At 33.2% G+C, this 21,975-nt stretch overlaps 1 long non-coding RNA gene and 1 pseudogene across 1 annotated transcript; both read left to right on the top strand.

Annotated features, from left to right (window-relative positions):
* Positions 1 to 340: 340 nt before the first annotated feature.
* On the top strand, positions 341 to 5,586 carry LOC142634394 (G-type lectin S-receptor-like serine/threonine-protein kinase At1g11300; annotated as a pseudogene).
* Positions 5,587 to 14,215: 8,629 nt separating this feature from the next.
* LOC142634355 (uncharacterized) lies at positions 14,216 to 18,838 on the top strand. The gene is made up of 3 exons (XR_012844124.1): positions 14,216 to 14,670; positions 17,451 to 18,204; positions 18,300 to 18,838. It is a non-coding gene; the product is annotated as an uncharacterized LOC142634355 (long non-coding RNA).
* Positions 18,839 to 21,975: the final 3,137 nt, after the last annotated feature.

Genomic DNA, 21,975 nt, shown 5'->3' with positions numbered 1-21,975 from the left:
CTTTTATGAGAGAATGATTGTGAATATTAGGCCGTATTTTTTTTGTTTGCAAAAATGATACAATATATATATATATATATATATATATATGTGTGTGTGTGCGCGCGCGCACGCGCGCGCATGTGCTTGTATGTGACAATGCTATTGAAAAGTTCAAATGGAGACTTTTACATGAGGTCCTTATTGAATCTTTATTACTTAACGTATTTTCTGGGTTGTTAGACTCACGAAAGTCTAGAGTAGTATTTACCCTAGAAAGCAACCAACCATAAATTGTTATATAAACATGGCCCCCAGTTCAGCATTCACACACCAAGTTAGTTGGAAGTTGGAACAAGTTATGGGGCTAGTTAGTAAGATACATTTGTTGTGTTCCCTTTGTTGCCTTTGTTTAAACGTAGTCCTTGCCATAGACACCATTAGATCTTCTCAACCCATTAAAGATCCAAACTACATAATCTCCAATGCGAGCACTTTCAAACTGGGATTCTTCAGCCCCGAAAATTCTACCATTCGTTACGTCGGAATATGGTATAATAAAACTTCTGCTTCCCACACCCAATGGGTATGGATAGCTAACAGAGATAAACCCCTCAAGGATTCTTCTGGGGTTCTTACTATATCTGAGGGTGGAAATCTTGTAGTATTAGATGGACAGAGGAAGGTTCTTTGGTCATCGAATATCACAAACTCTTCTGCCAATGTAAGTGCCCAGCTTTTAGATTCAGGGAACCTTGTCTTGCGAGAAAACATTAGAGAGAGCATCATATGGGAGAGTTTCCAACATCCTTCTGATACACTATTGCCAAAAATGAAAATTGGTAGTAATATTCTGTTTACATCATGGAAAAGCCCTTCTGATCCATCCATTGGAAGCTTCACAGCTGGATTACAACTTCAAAGTCGTCCTCAAGTATTCATTTGGAAAGACGGTAGCCCACGTTGGCGCAGTGGTCCATGGAACAGTAGGGTCTTCAGTGGTGTACAAGAAATGTATTCTATATTTCAAAGTGGATTTCAAATCGAAGTTGAACAAGATGGAACAGTGATTATAAGTTACTCTTATACGAACTGGTCTTTGACATATCTTGTCCTGACTACGCAAGGAGATATGGAGCAAAGATATTGGGATAATGATAATGAAGATTGGGAGGTCTCGTGGAAAGCTTTAAAGACTGAGTGCAATTTTTATGGTAAGTGTGGTGCATTTGGAAGCTGTGATTCACAGAATTCACCAATTTGCAGCTGTTTACCGGGGTTTGAGCCAAAAAACACAACAGAATGGAATAGAGGAAACTGGACTAGTGGTTGTGTGAGGAGGACACCGTTGCAGTGTGGGAGGGTGAACAGTTCTGGCAGTGAAGGCGACAAAATGGATGGGTTTTGGAAACAGAAGATGCTGAAGGTGCCAGACTTTGCAGATTGGTCAGTTGCTCCTAAAGATGACTGCAGGCAGCAGTGTTCAAAGAATTGTTCATGTATAGCTTATGCATATGATGCTGGAATAGGGTGTCTGTCATGGACTAAAAGCTTCATTGACACGCAACAATTATCGAGCAACGGAGTTGATCTTTACATTCGTGTTGCCCATTCAGAACTTGGTGAGTTATTGATTTCTGTCAAAATTTAACTTTACTTCAAATTATGCACTGCTCCTTTTTTTTTTTTTTTTTTTTCTTTTAATTATAATAAAAGGGATAGGAGGGGGTGGCTAGAGTAGCATCCCTACCTGGGTGCCACCATCTAGGCATACAAACAGGGGATCTAGTGAGTCATAGCTGTTATCTCAATCCCACAAGAGCACTAGCGGGCAATGAGGCAGGATTGAGGTTTCTTCTAAGCACTTTTCATTGCGGAATTCGAACCTGGACCTCCAGTCGCCAAACCACTTGGGAGTATGCTCATTAATCACTAGTCCACCACCCTTGGTGATTCAAATCATGCACTGCTGGTCCAGTTGTTAGGTTACCTTTTCTTCCAACTTCAACCCACCCAGTTTCCCTAGCTAATGAAATCCTAGTAAAAGACAATTTATTTGACCAAAAAAATGAAAGTAAAGAAAGCATATTAAGTAATCTATTTTGTGTAAATTATGTTGGGAAAAAGAAAACACCACCTCTTGGTGAGAGCAAAATCCCAACCAATTTTTTTAATAAAGTGTGAAGTTTCCAACATAGAATTTAATCCTTTAATCTAACACTCCCCCTTCAAGTGTGGGTCACCTTAGCTGCACCTTAATAGGGGTCTAATAAGTGGAATTTTTTTTGTTTGTTTTTTTTGTTTTATTGGGAGATAAGGTGGAGAAAGGTGATTGAACCCAACAAATACCAAGATTAAGCAAGAAAGATATGTAATATAAAATTTAAGAGACAAATCATTAAACACGTAGAAGGTACATCCACAGGTCGAGATTTGAATAACCCACTATAATGATCAACAAGTTACAGTAGTTTTCTACACAAAGTGCACACTTTGGTTCGGCCCCTAAGATTTCCATCCTGAACCTAAATCCAATTTCCACCGCATCATCCTCTGATACTTGCTTTCTTTCTTTCTTTACAATATCCACCTACCTTCCAAATTAGTGTTAAAATTATAATATATGATCAAATTAATCTTAAATCAATGTCAATCTTATAATTTTTTTGTAGTTTAGTACGTACACCAACACTCTTATAGTTTATGGCTTATAGCTATCCATTAATCCGGAAGAACATCATAAATTAATCTCTTTGGTTATAAAGGTGGAGAGCTATAATTAACCCTTGTCTCTGACCTCAAATAATTTTGAGATGCTTTCTTCAATAACCCTTGTCTCTGACCATTGTGTGTTTTCTTAGTTACATAGAAAACATTCCAGCAGCTTAGTTTATAAAGCCTTGAGAACTTGGTCCAATAAATAAGTTAATAAACCCTTATTGTAAGACTTTTTTCCGATATACAACGCCCAAAAAATTAGTATGAAACTTTTTCTCTTCTGTTACAGATACAGAGGGAGATGTAAAAAAAATTGTCACAATCACAGTGGTAATAGGAACAGTTTCGATTTCAATCTGTACTTTCATATTGTGGAGGTGGATAGCTAAACATAAAGGTAATATTCTGACTAAAATTAATACAATGGACTAGGAAGTGTTGCTACATATTAGAGATTACTGACAACTTTACTTGAAATCAGCAACGAAAAAGAAAGGAAAGGAAATCTTATTGTTGAATATAGGAGAAGCACATAAAAAATCTCGAAGTGAAAACATGCTTGGAGACAACCTGAACCAACTTCAAGTCCAGGAGCTACCGCAATTCGATTTTGAGGAGCTGGCGAATGCAACAAACAACTTCCATCAATCTAACAAGCTTGGGCAGGGTGGATTTGGTCCTGTATACAGGGTAATGGTTGTTCTCCTAGACGTTTTTTGTGTAGTAATTTGAATATCTAAATAATGATTTGATGTTTGCTTATAGGGAATATTGTCAGATGGACAAGAAATTGCAGTAAAAAGACTATCCAAAACCTCTGGACAAGGGTCAGAAGAATTTATGAATGAGGTGGTGGTAATTTCTAAACTCCAACATCGGAATCTTGTTAGGATCCATGGCTGCTGTGTTGAAGGAGAAGAGAGGATGTTGATTTATGAATACATGCCAAACAAAAGTTTGGATGCAATTCTTTTCGGTTAGTTAACTTTGATACAATTTCTTGTTACCAAAATATTTTTAAATTTTTAAATTTGTGCCTAGAAATAGTGTCAGTATATTAATAGACAGTGGAACAATATTCTTTGTTGTGGTAATTCACTTGGAACATAGTTTTCTAATGACTTCTACGGAATGAACTTCATTGGCAAATCCAAAAAAAAAAAAAACTTCATTTGCAAACCTCATGTTCATTCACCTTATAAGTTTAACCCTCACTTTATTTCTCTTGTTTCTTTTATTTAAATTCATTAGATCCACAAAAAGAAAAATTGCTAGATTGGAGAAAACGCTTCAACTGAAGGAATTAGTCGAGGTCTACTCTACCTTCATAGGGATTCAAGATTAAGGATTATTCATAGAGATCTAAAGGCAAGTAACATCTTGTTGGATAAAGAGCTACATCCAAAAATATCAGATTTTGGTACGGCTCGGATTTTTCAAGGTATTGAAGACCAGGCGAATACTAGAAGGGTTGCTGGAACATAGTAAGTACCCTTGGTTTGCCTAATTCAATTGGAAGTATGTTGTAAGCCATGTTTAGTATTAAAAGTTCAAGATTATTTTATTCAAATTTATTCAAACACAAGCCGAGCTCGAGCTCATTAACAACCAATTACTTGTTCAAACTTATCTCATTTTTTGGTTGAACAAGCTCAAATTTATTTCGAAACTACTTGATTATCTTATTATGCTCTCATTTATAGTATATACCACTACTAAATTTTTTACCTCTACAAATCTATACAAATAATTCATATATAAATTATATAGTTGAAATTATATAATTGGAGTTAATTCGGTAAAATAGTTTTCATTTATGAACTTTTAATAATTAGATTCACATATGTTGTATTGTTAAAAATTAAACATAATTTTACTACAAACTTAATATTTATATTTATCAATAAATTAAAAATATTAATTTGATATCTTTTGAACTTATTTACAAATTTGCACAATCCAATACTTAGTATAGTTTTTTTTTACTTAAATCAATTCTTATGCTCCTAAGTTTGTTCTTGAAGACATTATTATGTTTAAGCTTGTATCATTTAATCATCGAACCTATACTTAGGCTTGATCTTGACTCATTTGCTGAATAAATGAATATAAACACTTTTCTTTTAGCAATGCATGAACTATTTATTACTAACTCAGTTGATTTACATCAATACCACTAATATTTGAGATGATAAAATCTGCAATGCGTTCTATTTTTGAAATTCAGTGGGTATATGTCCCCTGAATATGCAATAGAAGGACTATTTTCAGAAAAATCAGATGTCTTTAGTTTTGGAGTGCTATTACTAGAGATAGTTAGTGGAAGAAGAAACACTAGCATTTATAATGATGTGCAATCCTTGAGCCTTTTAGGACTTGTAAGTCACTCATTGCCTCATTTTGAAATCTCCATTACCTTTCATACATAAGTTTTAGTATTGATGCTAACAATTTGAATCATGTTTCAATTTCTCAAGGCTTGGAAATTGTGGAATGAAGACAACATTGTAGCATTAATAGACCCGATGATATATGAACCCTGCTTTGAAATGGAGATTTTGAGATGTATACAGGTTGGGTTGTTGTGTGTTCAAGAATTTGCTAAAGACAGGCCCACTATATCTGTTGTTGTTTCCATGCTTAAAAGTGAGATTGTTGACCTGCCTCCTCCAAAGAAATCAGCATTCACTAAAAGGAACCTCGCCTTAGATATAGAGTCCTCTCAACTCAACCAAAGCATATGCTCTGCTAACAATGTTCCTATTACAACGGTTCAAGGTTGATAGCTTGCATGTGTTTTTGAAATAATGACTTTATTGTTATATGTACACTAGTTGCTAACCTGTGCAATGCACAAGATAGTTAAATAAAAATCACATTTTTTTTTTTTGAAGATATAATGGTGACCATATATAGTTATGCAAAAATTACAATTAGAGAAAGATCATTAACCAACCTCACATTCATCTGTATGTAATGGAGTTAAAACATACAAGTGATTGCATTAAAGGAATCTAAAAGCTTGGAAAGGCTCTAACTATAGATTACTTTTACATAGCCAGAGGAACGTAATAAATAATATAGCCTTAACAATCAACAATCGGATTACATAGGAGAGAACCACAGCACACCCTTGGTGTGATGGTCACTCCACAAGTATAAGTGTTTGTGGTGTGTGGGGGGCAAGGGATAGAGTTCAAGTCTCTAGGTAGGAAAAACTAGAGTAGAATTTCTATCTTCTAAAAAAAAAAAAAAAAAAAAAGGATTACATGGGAGAGAAAGAATAGAGGGAATAGACCCATGATGCCTGTAACCATCTACAAATATATATATATATATATATATATATATATATATATATATATTTATATATTGCCTACTACATTGTTTTTCCACTACAGAAAAAATCTTCAAAATTTAGATTCATGAAGGAAACAAAGTGCCTAAATTTAAGACCAGTTCATGGCTTAGATCCCATTTATATGTGTAAGGTTAAATTTATTCAACCATGTGTTGGCTTTATTCCATGCCAAATTTACTTGTAATTTAGCATTTAGAAACCATGCATTTAGGTGGAAATAATGTAAGAGTTATGTGTAGAGAGTGTGAAGAATTGATCAAGTGTGTGCAACAAGGAGCAAATTAGAAATTGTGAGTGGCGACCGGAACTCGAGTGTGGCGACCTGCCAAAACGTGGCACACGTGTAAATCATGCAGGAAGTTAAAGGTTCACGACAGCTGGATCACTATTGGACAAAAAGTACAGTCTGGACTTTCTGTTAACTGGCGACTAGAACTCGCGACTCATCCCAGTCACGAGTGACTCGCTAGCGCACCTTGTTTTGCTGAAAACTGACTTTTCACATTCCATCTCATACCCTACTGTAAATACCCTTATACCCACAAAATGTAGAGAGCTTCTAGAGAAGATTTTGAGAGAGAAACCCTGGAGACAAATAAGATTGAGTCATCCACAATCTTACACATATGATTCTCCAAATTCCTCTACTTTTACCATTTCCATTGTCATACCTTTGAGAGAAACATAAACCAAATCCTTATCTCACCTAATTCAGAGTAGTGAGAAGGTTGTTGGTGTTTGGAAAGCAGTTCAAGAGAGAACCATCCATATTGGTTGATACAATGGGCTAATTGTGGGATCCGGTAAGTTAGAGAAAACAAGGTTCGGCGTAACCCTGTTGGAGTAAGAAGCTTGGAGGACTTAGGTGCAAAGGGTAGATTAGGCTTGGAGAGTCTATTACTATTCATGTATCCCAACTGATTTTCTAGTGGATCATTTACTGCTTGGAGGGCGGTAGAGAGGTTTTTTACTGATTTCTTTAGTTTCCTCTTCGATAAAACGTGCCGGTGTTATCTGTATTTGCATCTCTCTTTCCCTTACTCTTTGCTTTTAATTACTGCTGTGTTGTGATTAAAATTTGGCTTAGAGTAGTCTGATAATTTGGGTATTGCTTATAGTTCATTTTTCGCATATATATTGTTTGAATATAAGCTTGCTTTATAAATTTATAATTGGAGGTCAAAACATTCACAAGTGTTTTATACACTAAGTGAACTTTCAATATGCTTTAATAGAATTACTACCCTTTGAGCACACCCGTGAGCGTGTGCTTAGAGGTTCTTTAATTTTTTTGGAAAAGGTTAATAATTTACTTCCATTATAATTTTGAGATTACTACATTTTCCAATTACAAAAATACCTAAGGGTTGATGAAAAAATTATTTCATCCACAAACGCATAACACTCATGACACCCCTAGGTATTTTTGTGATTAGAAAATGTAGTAATCCCAAATTATAATGGAAGTAAATTATTAACCTCTACCGAAAAAAATTAAAGAGCCTCTGAGTGCGTGCTTAGAGACTAGTATTTTGTAATTATCACGCACTTTTCAGAAGCTCTTCTATTTTTTTGAAAAGGTTAATAGTTTTGATTCATTATATTCAAAATTACTACATTTTCCAATCACAAAAATACCAAGGTGTGTGACAAGTGTTATGCATTTGTGGGTGAAATATATTTTTCACATAAACACTAATCACACCCTTTGTTTTAAAAACCGGATTGGACCGGCTGGTTCAACCAGGAATCAAGCACCAATCCAGTATAGTGAAAATCCCCAAAATTGGTCAAAAACCAGTTAAAATTGGTCAAAAACTTAGTTAAATCAAAAATATGAGGCAAAATTGGTTTTTGCCCGGTCTAGTTTCTAAAACCATGATCACACCCTAAGTATTTGTGTGATTAGAAATTGTAGCAACTTTAAATTATGATGAATGAAAAATATTAACATTTTGGGAATAAAAAAATAAAAGAGTCTTATCAGCACACGCGTGAATGCGTACTCATAGCTAGTTAATTTTTGTGTATCTACTTTGAGCCACATTTGAAACTCATGTTGTTCTCCATTGACATAAGTACAATCAATATAACAAATTCATAAAGTCAACAATGATTTTTTTTTTTTTTTTTGGGTGCTACTCATCACACGCTTAGGTACTTTTATAATTAGGAAGCCCATCAACCTTGAATTAGGAATTTTTTTTTTTTTTTAAAAAGTAGTGATCTTTAGATGAAGAAAAAAATTGAAGAGAGCGTATGCTTAAAGTCTAGTTAAATTTATTATTAAATTACACTTTTGACCCTTTAAGATCAAGTTATTTTTTACTATTTAGATTCGGAAATTTGTATTTTGAATCTTCATATTTGATTTTGTTTTTACTTGCCGTTATTTCTCTCACCCATGTCCCCAATAAACTTAGATGTATCTAAATATACACCCAATCTTTGGAATCATTGATGTTTGGGGTGAGTTTGAGACGATTGTATGGCTTAACCCATCTAATGGAGCACCTGTGGCACTTTTTTCTTTCTTTTTTTTATATTTATTTATGAAAATCTGTAGAAAAGCATTAAGATAGAAAGGTGTATTATGATAAATATAACCTACCACATCTTGCAAACCAAATATGAGTACATCCCAAAGGTGTGTTAAGATAGAAAGGTCTATAAAAACGATAGAAAAGTCTTTAAAAAAAAAATCGTATATATCAATGGCAAATTGAAGTTTATTACTGATAAAGGCTAAGAACAACTAAAGTTAACATGCACGTGGACAAATATGGGAACATGGTTCACTCACTCATTATCTGTGTCAAGGAAATGTAATAGTAGCTGAGATTGGTTTTTTAACAGAGAAAGCTCATTTTGTTGTCTCAAGTTTTTCAATTCCATTCCCTTCCATGAATTGGAGAGAAGAGTGAAGAGGGAGGAGGGAGGAAATGAAAGGGTTTTGGAGAGCGGAAGAGTACTCCACTTTGTGAGGGATTTTTCTTTATCCCTTTTTCACTCTGTATTTTTTTTTTTTTTTAACAAATTTGATATTATTAGATGGATTGAATTGGACCAAGTTGGACTAAATAGACCAAAATGGACCAATGTGGACTAAATAGTTTTTGTAGTTGTTTTTTTTCTTTTATTCTTGTAATGAGTCATCTCTCCTTTTGATTTTTTTTTTTTTGTGGCATTTAATAGGTACTCTATTGTCAAAGACTTAGGAATGTTTTTGGTATTATTATTATTTTTTTGTAATTCTTAGTTATTATGCTTTTAATGATAATTACTAAGTGGCATTATTGAAGGAAATTAACACTTATGTACTATAATGACAGTAATTTTTTTGGTATATTTTTTCAAAGGTAAAAATCCAAAACTGACCCTCTACCTTTCAACCTTTTTCATTTCAGTTCAATAACTTTCAATTTTGTCATTTTAGTCCTCTAACTTTCAATTGTTGTCGATTCGATATTCTATTAACCATCTGTTAATTGTCTTCGTTAAATGAGCAAAACGACGTCGTTTTGGCTCCTTTTATTAAAAAAAATGTAATTAAAAAAACTATTATTTAAAAAAATATTTAAGGGAAAGACGTTGTTCCCCTTACCAAAAATCAAAACACAAATCGTGTAAATTTTCTCATAGCCCTAAACTGCGAATTTTGGGGGAAGAAGGGAGAGGGGATGTCTAGGTCGGCAGCAATGATGAGAGAGAGAGAGAGAGAGAGAGAAACTGAGATTTGAGAGAGAGAGCACCCGAGAAAACAAATAGAGAGTAGAGACATGATCCCCCTAGCCTGAGAAAACAAAACCAAAACACGATGACTCATTATTTGTTTTCTTAAACTAGCGGGATCGTGTCTCAACTCTCTATTTGTTTTCTCGGGTGCTCTCTCTCTCAATCTCAGTCTCACCTCGTCACTACTACCAACCCAAACGTCCCTTCTCCCTTCTTCCCCCAAAATTTGTCTTTTGATTTCAAGTAAGGGGAACGATGTTGTTCCCCTAAATTTTTTCTTTTCTTTTCTTTTTTAAATACAGTTTTTATTTCTTTTAATTACAAAAAAAAAAAAAAAGGTGCCAAAACGGCGTCATTTTGCTTATTTAACAAAGACAATTAATAGATGGTTAACAGAATACCGAATTGACAACAATTGAAAGTTAGAAGACTAAAATGACAAAATTGAAATTTAGAGAACTAAAATGAAAAAGACTGAAAGTTAGACAGTTAGTTTTGGATTTTTGCCTTTTTTAAATTATTAGTTCAAACTTCTTTTGATTATTTGTTTAAGGGTAAACTATATATTTACTCCATATCCTTTACACTATACTTCAATTTGGTCTCTAACCTTTCAATTGTGTTAATTTGGTCCCTAACCTTTTAGTACCGTGTCAATTTGGTCCTTAACTATTTAGTGTTGTGGTACAGCCAAAATAAAATTTTAGTTTATTCTCACATCAACGGAAGCTCTTTTTTTTTTTTTTTTAGCCATTAGACACGTCATCAATTTTCATTCAAATGGCAGGGATTAAATTGACATGGTACAAAAAGGGTAAGAACCAAATTGACACAATTGAAAAGTTATGGATCAAATTTGTATATGATATGGACCAAAAACGTAGTTTACCATTTTTTTAATTATTAGTCAGCTAATTCTTTTTTAACAAAGTTATTGAATGGTCATTGAAATCACTACAAAAAAATTGCCCTATTGCGGCGGGTGCGAAAACTGCCGCTATAGGTCGCCTATTGCGGTGCGTTTTCGGCCTGCCGCTATACATGAGATCTATTGCAGCAGGACATCGGCCTGCCGCAATAGATCTAGTATATTGTAGCGTACCATTGCAGCGGGCCAGTGACCCACCGTAATAGACCTACTTTAGCAGCCTTCAGCTTAGATATAGCGGCAGGTCAATGACCCGCCGCAATAGACCCTGAAATTGCAGCAGGCCTATTGCGGCGGGTGCAAAAACCGCCGCTATATGTCACCTATTGCGGTGCGTTTTTGGTCCGCCGCTCTAGGTAAGGTTTTTGTATAAAATCAAGTTTTTGTAGTTTACAATAACGCAGAAAAGATGAGTTTAAAGATCAAATTGTAAATTATACCCAATTGGTATGCACATTAAGAACATATAGAACATGTAATCTAATGGTTGAATTTTCAAAATATAAATTCAATAATAAGATATTAGTTGGTGTAACATTTTTTAGAATTACATCATATGTAACTTGAACCCAACCCTATATTTTTTAATTCAATGTGAATTTTGACAAATCTACTGTTAGATTACATTATATTCATATATTTTTCATGCTTAAAAAATTTCAAGGTGATCAAAGATTAATAGTCATGTCATCAATCAATTGTTTAAATTCAAATTTTTGTAGTTTAAAATAATGTATAAAAGATGAGTTTAAAAATCAAATGGTAAATTACATCCGATTGGTATGAAAATTGGCATGTATGTTAAGAACATATAGAAAATGTTATCCAACGGTTGGATTTTCAAAATATGAATTCAAAAATAAGTTATTTCTTGGTGTAACATTTTTTAGAGTCACATCAAGTGTAACTTGAACCCAACCCTATATTACTTAATTCGATGTGAATTTTGACAAATCTACTGTTAAATTACATTATCTTTATATATTTTTCATGCTTAAAAATTTTCAAGATGATCAAAAATTAATAGTCATGTCATCAATCAATTGTTTAAATTCAAGTTTTTGTAGTTTAAAGTAATACATAAAAGATGAGTTTAAAGATCAAATGGTAAATTACATCCGATTGGCATGAAAATTGACATGCATGTTAAGAACATATAGAAAATGTGATCTAACGGTTCGATTTTAAAAATATGAATTCAAAAATAAGTTATTTCTTGGTGTAACATTTTTTAGAGTTACATCAAGTGTAACTTGAAGCCAACCTTATATTTCTTAATTCGATGTGAATTTTGACAAATCTACCGTTGGATTACATTATCTTCATATATTTTTCATGCTTACAAAATTTTAAGGTGATCAAAGATTAATAGCCATGTCATCAATCAATTGTTTAAATTCAAGTTTTTGTAGTATAAAGTAACGCATAAAAGATGAGTTTAAAGATCAAATGGTAAATTACATCCGATTGGCATGAAAATTGGCATGCATGTTAAGAACATATAGAAAATGTGATCTAACGGTTGGATTTTCAAAATATGAATTCAAAAATAAGTTATTTCTTAGTGTAACATTTTTTAGAGTTACATCAAGTGTAACTTGAAGCCAACACTATATTTCTTAATTCAATGTGAATTTTGACAAATTTACCATTAGATTACATTATCTTCATATATTTTTCATTCTTAAAAAATTTCAAGGTGATCAAAGAGTAATAGCTATGTCATCAATCAATTGTTTAAATTCAAGTTTTTGTAGTTTAAAGTAACGTATAAAAGATGAGCTTAGAAATCAAATGGTAAATTACATCTAATTGGCATGAAAATTGGCATGCTTGTTGAAAACATATAAAACATGTAATCTAACGGTTGGATTTTCAAAATAAGAATTCAATAATAAGGTATTGATTGGTGTAACATTCAGTAATAAGTTATTGACCGCGCCTTTTTCTAAATCCAACCTTTTAATTGTGACCATAATTTACCAGAATGAACCTTTCATTACACTCTTCAAATCCAACAATTAGATTTCAAATCTAATAATGGCACGTGATGGACATGTGTTATGTACTTATATTGGTATATATATTCTCTCAATCTGACCATTCAATTGGTCTCAAATTTTACCAACACCATTATGTCATCTTACTCTTGAATCCTAATGATCAAGATTTGAATATGAATTTCACTAAAACTAGTGGTATCGGGACCATCTATTCAGTTTGATCGGGTTTGACCAACTTTAACTAAACTTTGATTGCTCCTTTCTCTAAATCCAGTCGTCTAATTGTGAGTATAATTTACCAGAGTGAACATTTCATTACATTCTTCAAATCCAACAGTTAAATTTCAAATCTAAGAATGGCACGAAATATATTAAATATTAATTTGTACAAATTATTTCAAGAAAGTTCCTGGTTTCCTAGTGGCAAAGACGCACATTTCCACCAGACAGCCCAAGTTCGACCTATAGTAAGAGCTTTTTTTTTTTTTTCCTCTCCTTATTACCAAAACTATAATCATTTTAAATTATATTTACTATAATCATTTATTATAATTTATATATTTATTATTATATTTTATATAAATTAAAAAAATATGTAATTTATATAAATTATTATAATATATATAAGTTATTATAATATACTAGCATCATCACACGCGTTTTGCGTGTGCGATGGGGTTTTTTTTTTTGGGTTTAGTATTATAATTTTTCTTTCATCACAATTTGAAAAAATAGATAGGATTTTTTTTCCCAAAGAGAATAGGATTCATTTTTCAATTAGTTTAGTCTGACACTTTTTTTTTTTTTTTTTAAACGTGGGATAGTTTTTCCTTATTGTATTGGAGGGGTAGTTATTTTCTTTCAAACATGAGTAGTGGGAAGTTCTTTTTTTTAGAAGAAAAGTGGGGAAGTTTTATTGTACACGTTTCTTTTTTTATGAGAAATTCTATTCAGAAAATGTGGAGAAGATAAATATGTTAGGAGTTTTTTAAGCTATTGAGTAGAAGTAGGAATTTATTAAAAGTAGGAAGGCATTTCAACGTAGAAGTAGGAATTTATCATTTTTTTTTAATTTACTATTTTAACCTCATTTTTAAGTTTTAGGTAGGGGTATTTTTTACTATAAAAAAGTAATAACTAACTATCTTTTGTCAATTTACTATTTTAACTCCATTTTTAAGTTGTTGGTTAATTAATTTAGGGGTATTTTTTACAGTAAAAAAAGTAATAACTAACTTTTTGAATCCTCTTAATATATATAGATAGATATAATTTATATATTTTAATTATATTTATTTAAATATTAATTAAAAATATATAATTTATTATAATATAGTAAAATGTATTTATTATATATATAATTAATATATATATATATATATATATATATATATATATATATTTGTTTATATGTAACTTGAATATGTAACTTGAATATATATTTGAATCCTCACCAATTTTTTTTTTCCTCAATGAGACTCTAATCACACACACCAGCCACCAACCACCAGTCGCTGGCCAACCTAGCCACCAGCCGCCGACAAGCCGAGCTGAGCCCAGAGCCGACGCTGATGCTTGATCTTCAACACGCTGCTGCGTTTTTACCTCGCACCAAAATCCAGGCTTCTGTCGACTACGCACTCACCGTTGGATCTAATCTCTGTATCGTCACTGCTGGGGCTCGCCAGATCCTAGGCGAGTCTAGGCTCAATCTGTTGTAGAGGAATGTGACTCTGTTTAGGAGTATTATTCCTCCGCTGGCTTGTTACTCGCTGGAGACCATTTTGCTTATAGTTTCCAATCCCGTTGATGTGCTCACTTACGTGGCGTGGAAGCTATCTAACTTCCCTTCGAATCGGGTTATTGGGTCGGGTACCAACCTCAACTCCTCTAGGTTTCGGTTCCTCATCACCGATCATCTCGACGTCAACGCTCAGGATGTGCAGGTCAGTCACTTGTCTTCTCCTTCTTCTTCTTCTTCTTCTTTTAAGATACTCTCACAAAAATGTAGTAATGCACTGATGCTTAAGGTTTGGCTAGAGTTTTGCGAATTATTTGCATTGGAGTTTTTTATTTTTGGAGTTATAGAATTTCATATTGTATCTGGTTTATGTTATTCCGATTTTTTTTTTTTTATATATAACATATGTGCTGTGACTAGGTTCTTCCTTACTGTAGAAAGAAAAGGTTAGGTTGTGCCTTGAAAAAGTGAAACATAAACGGACATGTCCATATGTTGAAAGCCTTGTCCTAATTGAATAAACCTATCTCTAGCTGTAATTGGATTTTCTTTTTCCTCAGCCACCAACCATCCCAGTGCACCGACTCCGATCTTCTTTGCCGTCAGGTCTATTCTTCTCCCCCTTGCTCCCTCCCTCTCTCTATATTTGATTTTATTTTATCTGTGCCTAAGAGTTCCTTCTCTTTAATTTGTTTCTATGGTTAGATTTCCGTTAAGGTTGGAGATTTTGTGTCTTGAAAGATGAAAGGACTAGGTGTGATTGTTTGTAGATCCATGGGCTTGGGTTTTCATGTGAGAGTGGTGGTTGATTGTGGATCATTATTTATTGATTAGACAAAAGATAGTTTTTTTCCCTTCTTCTTCTGTTCGTGAAGGAAATGTTGTGGGGTTTTGATTTTTGTTTATTTACATGTGAAATTGGCCATAAGAATCTCTTTCTAGTAGGTTGGTTTTTCTCAATTTAATAAAAAAAAAAAAAAAAAAACTAGCTTGGATTTATGGAGGTCCCACTTGGGACGTTACTGGTTTGGTTTTCTAGCTTTGCTTTATGGATGTGGCACTTGAGACTTGATTGGCTTGGCTTTCTAGTATTTGGCTTGGATTTCTAGTAACTAGGTTGGATTTACCCTTTTCGTATATGAGAACTTTCGGTGTTGTTGCTATTATTATTATTTTTTAAAAATTTTATTTTTCATATCTAAAGATAACCCCCATGTTATTTTTCTTGTTTATTACTGGGTGAATTTTTTATTAAATTGTATTGATTGTTAATGCGTGAGAGTGATGGAATTCCATAAAGACATGCATTTGAGTTGGGTAACCCAGAAAAGTGAATTTGAATATTATTTTCTGCAGTGATTGAGAAGGTTCTGTATAGTTTTTGAATTGTGTTTATTGAATTTATTTGTATAAGTTTCGGGTTTTGCTATGATTCTGAGTATATTTTTTAAAATAAAAGTCGTTTTGTATCTAAGTTATTGTATCTAAGTTTTACTCTAATTTGTGGAAGTGACAAAGAATGAGACTAGAGGATTCAAAAATGGTAGGGATATTCCCACAATTTATTTCTCAAATAATAAAAATGACTATTACTCGACTTTCTTCTCCAAGTGCAGTTTATAACTCTAGTGATACATTGAATTTTGTTAGCAGTAACAAACCTATGGTGAATTACATGGATATCTATTGGTTTTCCTTAGTAATTCTCGCAACATTCTTTCACCCTATGGATGGTAATAAAGGAAAAGCTACTCTCAAGACAATCTAGTAAAGCATGTGATGGAGAAATTAAAGGGCCACGAAAAATACAAACTTTATTTGTAAGTGGTTATAAATACAAACTAGCAAGATTGATCAGCTTCCCAGTTTTCTAAATCTCCAAGTGTTTCTTCTACCTAAATGATTGATTGGCATATTTTTAAGCACAAAACAATGACAAATTGCTTGATCCTTCTGGTACATTAGAATGATAACACGCCACACTTGTGTAAATACATCCTCCTTTAGTGTGAGGCCCAACAGTGTGTTGAAAGTTTGGAGGGAGCGTACCACACTAGCCATGTGAATGTGATAGCACCAAGAAATCATGCATCTTGCATGTTTTACATCTGTCACATTTCCCCACTTTTTTCTTTTTGTTTGTATTGCAGAGCTAATCCTTTATTAATGACTCCTTATGTATATTTTTATTTGTTATATGTGGGTGTGTGTGTCTTGAGGGTGGTGGTGGGGTTGTAAAGGGGGTGCTCAATTATGTTTTTTTATTTGTTAAATTTGAAGTTTTGTGGTAGACAACTTGTTGAACTTGATTGCTTGGAACACACCTTGGTCATCGTAAGTCGTAAAATTTAAGGTGAAATTAATTTTTAAAAAAAACCATATAGTTTCAAGGAGGTTTCAAATTATGAAACCTTATAGTTTTCTAAGTATAAACTAATAAATTAAACGGTTAACTTTTCTTTCTCCGTCAGTAACAATAGGATCCAAAGGTTCCAATGCATGTAATATTTACTTAATCTATATTCTATATGTACACACCATTCATTGAAGGTGAAAAATCTATGGGCTTGGTTTCTTTCTTTTCCTTTTTTTGTTTTTTTATCATTCTTCATTTGTGATACCTAAGAGGATATTGGGAGTGGGTGTAAGGAATTTAAGGGCTGTCTAAGAGCTTGGATGAGGAGACACATTGCCCATATATATTTAATTATCAAATAATTTTATCTTTATTGCTCATCTTTGTTTAATCTCACAATAGTTTCAAGTTTTGATTCCTATATTGTGGTTAGATATAATTCTGCTAACTTTAGGTCCCTTCTTTTGCAACATACCAGCGGAATGGTCTTGAAAGAATTTTGTATTCATAAAAAATTGTGCATTTAGTCTACCTTCATTGGTCATTTGGATTGGATCAATGTTTAAATTAACTATACTATTTTTTCTAAATTTTCTCTAGCCTGATGTCCATTGTTTGATTTTCTCTAGGCGAGGATTAAAGAATTGGCCTAGCAACTACAACAGATTCAGCTAAGCAAATCCAACCAAATGCAGCGCTCCCATGCACCCTGATATCTTCTATTGATTCTTGCATACGTTAGTTTGGCCTAATGGGGGCATAATTAGTATGTTAGTGCTTCCAACTGCTGTGAACAAAGTTATGTTGTTCATCTGTAGGTACTCCAAATGGTGTTTCCCCTCTTATATTCAAATGATAGGCTGTGATGAAAGACTCATTTTAGATTTCATTTGAATACACCTTCAAGGGTTACTTTGCTTAACTATTTGTATCCTCGATTTCAATATTGAATCTCTTTTTTTAGTAAGTAATCTCAATATTGAAATTGATACACATCATAGGTGTTTAATTTGTAGGTTTGAGTTTAGAGATCAAAGAAAGTGTTGTAGCAATATACCTTAAAAAAATAAATATTTTTTTGTAGTGTTAGTTTTTTTGTAGCAATAAACATTTTTCTTCTTCTCCTATTCTTCTTCTCATTTTTTTAATTTTTTCCTCAGAATTTTTTATTATCAATTTATCACTAGAGAGTAGAGAGCTTGAGTTGTGTTAGGGCAGAATTTGAAAGAGTGGGTGGGCTAAATGATGCAGAGGTTTAAGGCTGCCTTGTTGCTGAGGCGCAACAATCTTCGCACTCACAGTCTTCGCATCCTCAACCAATACCACACAAGAGCTCTCTATTCTCTTTTGGACACTACTATTACCGATGAACTTGACAACCAAGTCAGTTTCAACATTCAAGAATACCCTTTAGTCCATTCTCTTTCTTTAACCCCCACACACTAGCTCTCTCTCTCTCTCTCTGTCTCTCTCTGCAGGTATTGGTTGAGGGCAAAGCTTGGTCTAGAACAGCAATTCTGAACAGGCCTTTGGTTCTCAATTGTCTTAGTACTGCAATGGTGTGTGTCTTTTACTAGATACTCTTTGTTATTCTATGTGCGTGTTTGTGTTTTTGGCTATTGGGTTGGCACCCAATTTGTAAAAATTGGCTCAGTTGAAAGATTTGTTGTCTGGGTCTTTGTTTTTATGGTGTTTGGTTGAGAATCATTATGTTTAATTGGGTTTACTCCAATTGTGTAATATCATGTATCTATGTTGTTATATACCCTCCATTTGGTTCAACTGAAAACATTACTTGGGTTATTGTTTTTATGGTGTTTAAATTGACAACTATTGTCATGCATAGTTATATGGCTTGAGTTTGCTCCGAGTAAAGCTAGAGACAACCAAATTCACAGCTAGTTGAGGTGGCAAATTATGATTTGTACATTACAACTTGCAAACTCAACTGTTGTGAAAAAAGTTGTGGACTTTATTGTGCAAGTAGACTTATTGTTTCTCTCTCTACTCTCTAGTGATAATTTGTAGTAATTTTTTTTTTGTAGATATATATATATATATATATATATATATATATATATATATATATATATGCTAAAACTATTATAAGTTCTTTGTAATAGGTTTGAACCATGTATTTGATGCAAAACAGGTTAGCTTAAACTATTATATGTTCTTTGTAACAGGTCTGAACCATGTATTTGATGCAAAATAGGTTCTTTGTAACGATTGCATTGGGAAAAAAAAAAAAAAACCTATAGTGGCGGTCAAAAAGCGCCGCAATAGGTGCACATTTATGTATTAAATGAAATCCTATAGCGGCACTTATAGCCCGCAGCTAAAGGTACACACATATAGCGGCGTCATGTGTCCGCCGCTAAAAGTCAATTGACACGAATTCAAACGTCGTATGGTGGTGGTTTTATGCCCGCCACAATAAACCAAAACCGCCGCTAAAGGGCATATCTACAGCGGCAGATTTTTGTACCGCCGCAATAGAGATATTGCGTTGCGACAAGGCTGGCGGGTAGAACCGCCGCAATAGGTGAAATGTGCCTATAGCGGCAGTTTTTGGGGCTTTAGCGGCGGTTTTGGCCCGCCGCAGTAGGCCATTTTTTTGTAGTGAATGGGAATGGTTAGGAAAATTAATAAGATACTAATGGTAATCATTTTGTGAGTTATAAGTGTTTTTTATGACTTGCTATTGTAATATTCATTTATAGCATAATAATTAATAATATAGTAATAAATTAATAATAATAATAATAATAATAATAATAATTATTATTATTATTATTAAGGTTTGTAACCAAAAATAGTCGTTTAATTTTGGCATTTTTTTTTAATGTTCAGATTCTTCACCTCTATCTTTTTGACATCAAATGTGTGGCTGTTCTTTTTCATTTCATGGTTTTTTTTTTTTTTTATTTAGTCTGAAAATTATTAGATGTTATCAAACATTTTATTTTTCGGGCTTTGATAAAGAGACATTTGTCACGATTTTGTATATCCACCAGCTTGGAGACTATCTGAACCAGGTTGAAGTCCAGGAAGCTATTCGATTTTCAAAAGCTGGTGAGTGCAACAAACAACTTCCATGAATTTAACAAGCATGGGGAAGGTAGATTTGGTCCTGTGTACAGAATCATGGTTGCTCTTCTAGAGTTTCTTGTCTAATAATTTGAATATCTATCCAGTCAATGATTGGATGTTTGTTTATAGAGAAAATTTTAAGATGGGCTAAATATTAGAGTAAAAAGGCTTACCAATTCTTAATTATAATAAAATGATTTCACATTTTTTATTTTATTTTGTTCATAGAGATATTATTAGTGTATTAGGAGACAATGGAACAATCTTCTTTGTCTTGGTACTTCAATTGAAACAAAGCTTTCTGATGACTTCCACTAAATGAACTTCTTTTGTAAAGTTCATGTTCATTCACATTGTAATTTTAATCCTCACTTTATCTTTTTTGTTTCTTTTGTCTAAATTCATTAGATCCACACAAAGAAAAACGGTTAGATAAGAGAAAAGACTTCAACGTTATTAAAGGAATTGGTCAAGGTCTATTGTACCTTCATTGGGATTCAAGATTAAGAATTATTCATAGAAATCTAAAGGCAAGTAACATCCTACTGGATAAAGAGCTCAATCCAAGAATTTGCTAGATATAAGCAAGTAACATCACGGTCGCCAGCTTATAGTTAGCATATAGTGTACTTTCAAATAATCATTTTGTGGTTATATGTAGTGTGCAAGAAAAGTCTCAAAACATTTGTCAATATTATTAAAACTGAGTGAATTATAAAAACCATTGATGCAGATAAGAACATAAATTGTTCGATTAATTACTAGTGAAAATTGTTGTACTTATTTTAGTATTATATCTTAATTTTATCACAGGCTACATCGATTGCTTGCATTATGCTTTCGATGTTGTGATATGACTTCATTTCCACAAAGGTTATGAATCCGTTCTACCTCAACAAAGAGGACTTTTCTTTTACCTAGTGCATTGAGGGTCATTGCATTAACTAAGCTACGTCCGATTATAGAAGCAACTTGACTACTTTCTTTGAGATTGCGTATGACTCAGTTTTCGGTAATAATTTTGACTTAGTTTGAAAACTATGAAACACAAAAGATGAAAACATGAGAAAATAGTTATTATCCTTGGAAAACGGATTGAAATAAAATATTTTATTCTCTTTTAAAAAAACGATATTTTTGCCTAGTGACAGTAAAAACTCTTTAATTTTTTTCCCTTTCTTTAATTTTAAGATTTTTCTTAAAGGCTTATGACTCTAATTAAATGGTTAGGATCTTAAATAAAATAGGTGGCAGCTCATGGAGGTGGTGGCGTAAACCAACATGGACACTTCAGCAAGGAACGCTTAAATAAAATAGGGAAAAATAACCTCACACTCCCCTGAACTTTGGGGTAGTGGCCTTGACACCCCTTAAGTTTTTATTTTAGCCAATTACTGGCATTGGCATGTCCTGAAACTTAAGAAGTTAGAAATTTAATTTATTTATGGTTTATTCTAGGATAAACCTTTTTTTTGTATGTTTGACAAAAGAGTAATATATGATTGACCTGGTCTGGGGAAATTGATCTTCATGGATATCAAGAAAGGATGTGACTAGATCACTTGGAAGCTTTACATAGATGTTTGGTCAGCTCTTTCAATTCATAAAGAAAAAATCCAAGCAGAAAGCGCAATCCTCAACTCAAGTTCCAAAACCCAATCTCTGATACCACAAACCCATACCCTTTCTCCCTAAACTTCCTCTATATCTCTTCGTAATCACTCTCCCACCTATTCATTGACACTTGATTGAATTTCATGTCACAAAACACAAACACAATCTTAAACATCTGATCCTCCTTCCGTGTTCATCTCCACTCCATACTCCTCATGAAGACACAAGCTTCAAGAAATCAAATTGTTTCTCTCTCTTGTACGAAAAAGCTAAAACTGAACCCACAACTCAAGCTCTAGTCTTCCAGCGAGACCAAGAACGGCTTGATCTTCGACAAGACCATGACCTCCGGGCCTCCGGCTCCTACAAGACTATGAATGGTGCCATCTAATCCAATCCTCAATCACCTAGGTTTCTCTTTCTAAATTCAGCCCAGGTTTCTCTATG

Source organism: Castanea sativa, chromosome 5, assembly GCF_040712315.1.
Source record: "Castanea sativa cultivar Marrone di Chiusa Pesio chromosome 5, ASM4071231v1".
Classification (NCBI taxonomy): Eukaryota; Viridiplantae; Streptophyta; class Magnoliopsida; order Fagales; family Fagaceae; genus Castanea; species Castanea sativa.
This window is presented reverse-complemented; position numbering and strand designations above follow the sequence as displayed.